The sequence below is a fragment of the Oryx dammah genome, unplaced genomic scaffold (genome assembly GCF_014754425.2).
Source record: "Oryx dammah isolate SB20612 unplaced genomic scaffold, SCBI_Odam_1.1 HiC_scaffold_7, whole genome shotgun sequence".
Classification (NCBI taxonomy): Eukaryota; Metazoa; Chordata; class Mammalia; order Artiodactyla; family Bovidae; genus Oryx; species Oryx dammah.
In genome coordinates, this window is record NW_024070191.1 from 1,300,985 (window position 1) to 1,308,513 (window position 7,529).

General features: G+C 60.7%; 1 protein-coding gene across 4 annotated transcripts in view; it reads left to right on the top strand.

The window, feature by feature from the left end:
• The first annotated feature begins 1,325 nt into the window (after window positions 1-1,325).
• The window catches only part of CLN8 (CLN8 transmembrane ER and ERGIC protein), a 14,311-nt gene continuing 8,107 nt past the window's right edge, over window positions 1,326-7,529 (top strand). The window contains exon 1 of one of the 4 annotated variants that reach the window (XM_040243201.1): window positions 1,326-1,493. The gene's annotated coding sequence lies outside the window, so the exon portion shown is untranslated. Of the gene's footprint in view, window positions 1,494-2,204; window positions 2,950-2,969; window positions 3,093-7,529 lie in introns of those variants that run through there. The other 3 variants (XM_040243197.1, XM_040243200.1, XM_040243198.1) reach the window with 3 other exon arrangements.

The following is a 7,529-nucleotide window of genomic DNA, read 5'->3' on the forward strand; positions in this document are numbered from 1 at the left end:
GAGATCATGAACCTACAGGGGTCTCCCGTATTGTTCTACTCACAGCCCCCGAGTGGGATGAATTATTTAATTGCCCACTTTGACCCTTCACTCTGACCCTGTCAAGACTAGTTGCTGAAACACAGTGAGCAGCTCCAGTTCAAGGCACCACGAGACCTGTGTGGGGACCTGGAGGCCTGCGTGGTGGGGGCAGTGGGGAGGAGACTGGGCTCACCTTCAAATACAACAGGGACAAGTGGGGTCACAGCCAAGGAGCAGGGTGGCTGTGGGGGCTGGGGGACCGGATGTTCCCGGGAGGAAGCATCAGGGTCAGGGCATTCTCACTGGACACTTAACAGGGAGGCCCAGGTGATAACATGGGGAGGTGGGGCCGAGGAATCTGATCAGATATTCAGTGTGGGGAATTTTTGCTAAAGCTGAACTAAAGGTGCAAGGACAGACCCGAGGGCGGGCCTTGAGGACGGAGGGCAGCCTGGCTCAAGCTGGGCCCCCACCCCCCACCCCCGATCGCCAGCATAGCCAGAACCCAGAGTCTGTGCTTGGTTCTGACCCAGCACAGGTCCAGTGCTTGCAGCTCTTGATTGGCAGCAGGGTGTGGGGGTGCCACTCTCCAGTGTAACATTCCAGAGTCACTCCACTCGGGAGAGTGACTCCCGGGTTTAAAACTGCAGAGATCCCTCCCTCCCCTCCCTCCCTTGGTTCTTAGGAAGAGAGGAGAAATCCACCCCCGCCCCCTCCCAGGGTCTGCTACTGTCTTCTAAAAACCTGTCTTTTTCTTGATTAAACAATGAGCGTGTACTGCGTATATGGTCAGAAAGAAAGATGCCGTCCTGGCCACCTCCTCCACAAGTTGTATTTTCAGTCCTCCTCTCTACACCCTCACAGCTTGGACCCCCAAACTCGGCCTCCCCGAGCCCTGTGGGAAATGGGACCAGTCAGTTACCCTCACCCCGGCTTGGCTGGGGAGTGTGCGTGCAGAGATACGAATTGACCATTTACACAAAGGGCTTAGCTTGATCACACACACACACACACACACACACACAACACACTCTCTCTCTCTCTCTCTCTCTCCACCCACATTAGGGACAGCGGTCCAAGTGGGAGGAGGTGGACCGCGGGAACACAGGTGCCTCACCAGGAAGGACAGATCCAGGGCAGGAATCAGGGGCATTTCATTCAGTCTCAATTCCCCCGGTTATTTATCACTAGTTACACCTGTAATTTTTGGAAAACATGACTGCTTTTATCAGGATGCTGTAAAGATAGTAGAGCAGATGACAAGACCCTTGAAGGCTCTGAGGAATTTACTGCCTGTGTGACTAGCAAGCCATTACCTGGCGCCGCCGACCCCAGTTCCTCCTCTGCAAGGCGGCCTGGTCACCGCCTCGCGCGCGGGGACGGAGCGTGTGCTCCGGGGCCGCTCCGGGGCCAAGGTCGGGAGGCAGAGGCGGTGGCTCTCCCAGCGGTTCACATCTATTTCCACAGGACAGGTAGGACTCGGGGTTCAGCCTAAACTAATGAGCCAAGCCCGAGTGTGAGTGGAAACCTCCAGTGTGCTGGAGGGATACAGTAATCGTTGATACTTTAAGGGCGCTGATAATTCCACGTCTTATTTCATCCTCAGAGAAGTCCTGAGAGGTGGCTGAGGCCGTGGTTCTCCTCACGGGTTACAGGGGCAGGAAGACTGCAGAGTCTGCGGGCTGGGCGGCCTTCCCGCATCTCAGTCAAGCGACCGCGGGCGCCTCAGGCAGCGGGTCAGGGTGGGGCGGGAAGGCAGAGGCCGCTTCCCACCGGACCCCACGGGCTCTTTCTGCCGCACCCGCACTGGTCACCGCGGAGGTGCGGGGCACGGGCCCAGGGGCTACTAACACCGCAGTCAGAAAATCAACAGGGAACTAGGCCAAACGCATGAGAGCACAGGATGCCCAGCGGTGACAAGTGTCCTGGAGGTAGCCTCGGGGATGAGACCACGGGGAGGGCGCTGCTGGGGACACGGGAGCACGCGGGCGGCCAGGTGTGAGCGGGGCCGCGGGTCAGCGGGGTCTCACGGCCTCTCCCCGCCGCTCCATCCGGGGCGCAGGGCTGCCTGGCTCCAGGCCGGGAGGTGGTCCCGGCGCTCCTGAGCCCGGCCCCGTGCGCCCGGGGCGAGGCCCCCACGCTGCGCGGGGGACAGGCCGGGGAGAGGGGGTGTTCACCTGCCGACCTCACGGCCCCACGAGCCGCCGGGCAGCAGTGCGGTCCCTGCCCCGGGCACGCGCGCCCGGCCGGCGCCCGGACCCGGCTGCCCCGGCGCGCGCGGGGCCAGCTTGTAGGGAGCTGGTCACTTGCCCGCCCGAGGGGAAGCGAAACTGCGCCCGCGGCCTCTGCCGGGGGGTCACTGCGGGCCGCCGGGGCTCCGCCGGGTGTCTCCGCGGGGCGCGGCGGCGGAACCGAGGCGTGGCCGGGCCGCGTTCCTGGCGAGTGTGGGACCGGCGGCCCTTTCCTGGTCCATCTCGGTCCGGGGAACCGACCTGGGCCGTGAAGGGCGCGTCCCCGGCTGCTTCCCTAGAGGCCGGAGAGCTCCGCCCCACCCTACGCTCGTGGTACGGCCCGCGCCCCCTGCATGCGGTGGTACGGCCCGCGCCTCCTCTATGCGGTGGTACGGCCCGCGCACCCTCGAGGTGGTACGGCCCGCGCCCCCGCCCCGGTCGCACCCTTGGTATCGCCCACAGCCGGGAGGCCACGCCCCCGGACGCGCATGCGCGGCGCCGGGCGCGCGGGTCGTGACACCTCGGTGATCTGGTGGGCGCTGGGCGGGGCCGGGTTCTCCAGTTGGTCCGCGTCTCCTTGGCGATCTGAGAGCCCCAGCGCCGCGCTGAGGATCCCCGCGCCCACCAGGTGCGGCCAGCGGTGCTTGACAGCCAGGCCTGGACTTGTTGGGGCGGGATCCGGCTCGCCCGTCCTCAGGTGAGCGCGCAGGGGGTCAGGTCGTCCTGTTCTCAGGCGGGCCGGGCAGTGGTCAGGTCGCGCCGTCCTCGGGTGAGCCGCACGGGGGTCTGATTGCCCCTTGCGCAGATGGGCCGGCAAGGATCAAGTCGCTCCTTCCTCAGGTGAGCATGGAGAGGGACAGGTCATCCTCTCCGCAGGTGGGCGGGGAGTGGTCAGGTCGCTCCGGCAGCTGCTGAGCCGCGCGGGGCTCGGGCCGCGGTGTGAGGGGTGCAGCCCGCGGGCGGTCCGAGAGGACACTGGCAGGCAAACCGAGACCAGGTCGTGCTGGCTGTAGGACTTGTTTATATTTTTTGAATTATGTTCATTGAAAGTGTTTTCTTACTTACTTTTTGTATGTCAAAAATTAAGTTTATTCTGCGTTAAATGTTGACATAAAATGGGTTGTACCACTTTAAAACTTGGAGAACACCTCTTTCACACTGCAGATTAAAGGGATGCAATTTTGTGGGTGGAATAGGGAATAGGAGCTTTTTTAGGAGGTGAAAAGTACTGAAAAGTAAAAGAGGAGAGCTGCACAAGGTGAGATGGAAATTGACCAGTTTTTTTAAAGACGTGGCTGGTTCTCTCCAAGCCATCAGTTGCTGCCACATCCCATCTTTAACTCAGTGGGAGCTTCCTGCATGTCTTCACACAAGCTCTGCTCTGCATCCTCAAATCAGTGATATTCGTTTTGTGTGTGTGTGAAGTATGATTGCTTTACCATGTTGAGCATGTCTTTAAATTTTGGGAAAAAAAGTGTTTAAAAGCTGCCGAAGTATAATTCTCAAAATACAGAGGCGTAATTCCTGAACAAACAGGGAGCACAGATCAGGTTGGACTAACTCACTGAGGAAAGACCTTCAGAGAGGACAGAACCAACTCTGGGTCCGTGGTTGGGGCGGGGGATAGTCCAGGAATGCTGCACCTCATCGGTGCCTCTGGCTGATCTCACTAGCACAGTCCCTGCCGAACAGACCTGCTGTGTGCCCTGGAAGGTCAGGTGACCTTCAGGGGCTTGCAGGTGACCCAGGGTGCCTTAAGAAAGCCTACTTTTCTCTCTTTCTGATGTATTTCCAAGTTTTGGATCAGTGTAGCCTCCAGTGAACGGCGGGAGCTCACACCAGCTCTGGTGGCAAGACCCCGGTTCCCGGGACGGGGCTGCGGAAACCCTCCTGAGTTTCCTAAAACGCCTGGTCCAGTGCAAGGAAGCGGCCGAAACCACCGAATCTTGTGAAAGAGTGAGACGAAGTTTGTACATAGGTTGATTTCCCGAAGAAACTGGAGGCCTGTGGGGCAGAATTGGGCTTTCCAGCCCTGGAGCCCCTTCCCCTTGCTGCGGGGCCTTGGCTGCCCAGAAGCAGGGGCTGCAGTGGGGTGACTCCAGAGCCCCCCAGGATTGAAAGAGCAGGGGGTCTGTGCTCCTGGGTGTGGCTCTGCAGGGGGAAGCAACAGTGACCTCCAGCCGGGGCCTGAGGTAAGGCCAGCCTGCTGCCACAGGACCAGCTGGCCCCGGGTACCCTTGCCTAGAAGGTGAGGGGTGTGGTGGGGGTGGGGGGCAGGCGCTGAGCTGCTGGAGCTCTGCCTGCCACCCTCTGGTCTGTGCTGCCTTCCTGAGCAGGGCCCAGCTGCACCCTGGGGAGCTGCTTGCCAAAGGGCAGCAGTGCCACCTCAGGGTTCTGGGGGCTGTCTGGCCACTGACTAGGTTCCTGCAGACCACCTCCAACCCAAGGCCTCGCCTTGTCCTCTCATAGCTCAGATGAGTCACCTCACCTGTGTGTCCCTGAGGCCCAGGGTGAGAGGTTGGACCTGCCCAACCTGCCCAGAAGCTCTGAGCAGGCTGCTGTGCAGGAGGGTGTGTTCGGGCAGGCTTGAGCAATGACCAGGGTGGGGTGGGTATATTCGGATTGAGTCCTGGGGGTGGAATATGGGGGTCCAGTCCTGGGGTGCAGTACTGGGGTTGAGTCCTGTGGGTGGAGTCCCGGGGTCAGGTACTGGGGTGGAGTACTGGGGTCAGGTCCTGGGGGTGGAGTATGGGGGTCAGATCCCAGGGGTTGAATCCTGGGGTCGAGTCCCTGGGGTGGAGTACTAGGGGTCAGGTATTGGGGTGGAGTACTGGGGGTAGAGTACTAAGGCTAGGTACTGGGGTTGGGTACTGGGGGTGGAGTACTGGGGTTGAGTACGGGGAGTGGAATACTGGGATCAGGTACTGGGGGTGAAGTACTGGAGTTGAGTACTGGGGGTCAGATACTGGGGTTGGGTACTGGGGGTGAGTCCTGAGGGTGAAGTACTGGGGTTGAGTACTGGGGGTCAGATACTGGGGTTGGGTACTGGGGTGGAGTACTGAGGTCGGGTACTGGGGTGGAGTCCTGGGGTCAGGTACTGGGGAGGAGTACTGAGATCGGGTACTGGGGTGGAGTCCTGGGGTCCGGTACTGGGGTGGAGTACCGAGGTCGAGTACTGGGGGTCAGTCCTGGGGTCGGGTCCTGGGGTAGAGTCCTGGGGTCGGGTCCCAGGTCTGCACAGGGAGTTGCATCCGTGTCTCTGATGGGTCCCACCTCAGCTCTGTCTGGCCTGGGAGCTTCAGTGTCTGCCTTGACCGCAGCACAGATCCTGGAAGGCGTGAGGACCTGGAACCAGGCTGAGGCTGCCCGTCAGTGACTCTGGAGGCCGGTGGTTTCCCTGGTTCCTGGGTGCTGGGAGCCACCCTCCCCTCCACCCTGGCTTCTCCTGTGTCCTCAGAGGCGGGTGGTCGACTCTGCTGCGGCCTCGCGTCTCCACTTCCCACCATCCCGGGCCCTCTGCCCGGCCCCTCAGGACCGCACGTGTCCGTGTGCTGCCTGGTGGGCAGCAGGGAAGTCAGAGCCGGGGACGTGGCATGGGAGGTGCTGGTCCGTTCCTGGCTTTCTCTCCAGGATGACCGGGCTTGGTTTGGTTTTTAACTTGGCTCACAGTTAAAACCACCTGCAGCACACAGGAGACGTTCACACGCTTTCAGTTATGTTCCCTTGGTTAGGAAAAGGAAACCACTAAACCACTGTTCTCAGGGTCGCAGGGCCCTAGAGCTGGGGGTACCGGGCATGTTCAGTGGTTCCGCACCTGCTTAGGGCACCTGGGCATGTCAGACGCCCGCAGCTGGCCCTTCAGGGCAGTGAGGGCAGGCCCTGGACAGGTGCCCGGGGCGCCCTGCGTGATTGAAAGGAACAGGTGAGCCCGCGGGCGGTCTGAGCCCCCGGCCCAGCTCTGAAGGCCTGGACGCAGCGGTCAGAGGTCCGTGGAGTGGCCTGGGCTCGCCCGCTCCTGGGAATCCGCGGTCCCATGAGCCGGGCAGACCCCCAGCCAGCAGCCCCGCGTCGGCTCTTGCCCTCCTCTCAGCTGACCTCTGTCCTGACTCTAGCTTTTGGGTTCCCGCTCATAAACAGTGGAGCCAGGGTCAGAACCTACTGCCCTGTTCCTGGTTCTTTATCCCGGGGCCCCGCGGTCCGCCAGCCTTAGAGAAGGGGCCTCTGTATGAGCCACTCCCCTGGCGAGCTCGAGTTATTTAGTCAGAGCTTTTCAGGGTCACAGGGGAAAGGGAACCCCCATTTCAAGACAGAGCTCCATGAAGTGAGGTGCTGGCTCAGAGCACAGTGCCCAGGGGACAAGGTGAAGGCTTGAGAGGGGCTGCCTTTCAGCAGAGCTCAGGGTTGCACGGCCCCTGCATGGGGCTCGGCTCTGGACGGTGAGGCTTCCTTCCATCTGCCTGGCCCACTCCTGTCGGAGCTGGTCCTCACCCTGTGGGGCTGGAAGCTGACCACTGCGGGACCAGACGGCTCCGGGCTCTGTTCTGAGGGTCATGCAGGTGTGGCCACGGAGGACGACAAAGCCCATGGCGCTCACAGGGCCTGGAGGCGGGGCCCGGTGGTCAGGGGGCAGAGGGCAGGACAGAGGGGGACGAAGACCACGGCCTGTCCTGGGGTTTGCTGGGAAAGGAAGGCAGGGTGGGGTGAACACGAGACTGGCCTGTTCTAGTGATCTCTCTGGGTTTTGGGCGATAGGGGTGTTCTGAGCTGCCGGGCACCCATAGTGGGACTAGTTCAAGAACAATTGGCATGAAACTATGATTTGATCCACAGATCTCTGAGCATCTGCCATAGTATCCAGGCAGAGGAGTGTCCCCTCCGGGGGCAGGGCAGGTGGCAGAGGCTGGGCCTGGCCAGGGGAGTTGGCACAGGTCGTGGGCAGCTCCTGGTGGGCCCTTGACTGGTGCGGTGGCGTCTGGGGAGTCCAGATGTCAGAACATCACGGTAGACAGAAATATAAATACACACACACACACACGCAGATGTGTACACACACAGATGCACATACAGATGTACACAGAGATACACACAGATGTACACACACACACACAGATATACGTACGCACAGAAATCAGAGAGACGCACACACAGATACGTATGCACAGAAATCAGAGAGAGATGCACACACAGATGTACATACAGAGAGATACACACAGATACACACAGATGTGCACACACATAGATGTACACACACACAGATATATGTGCACAGAAATCAGA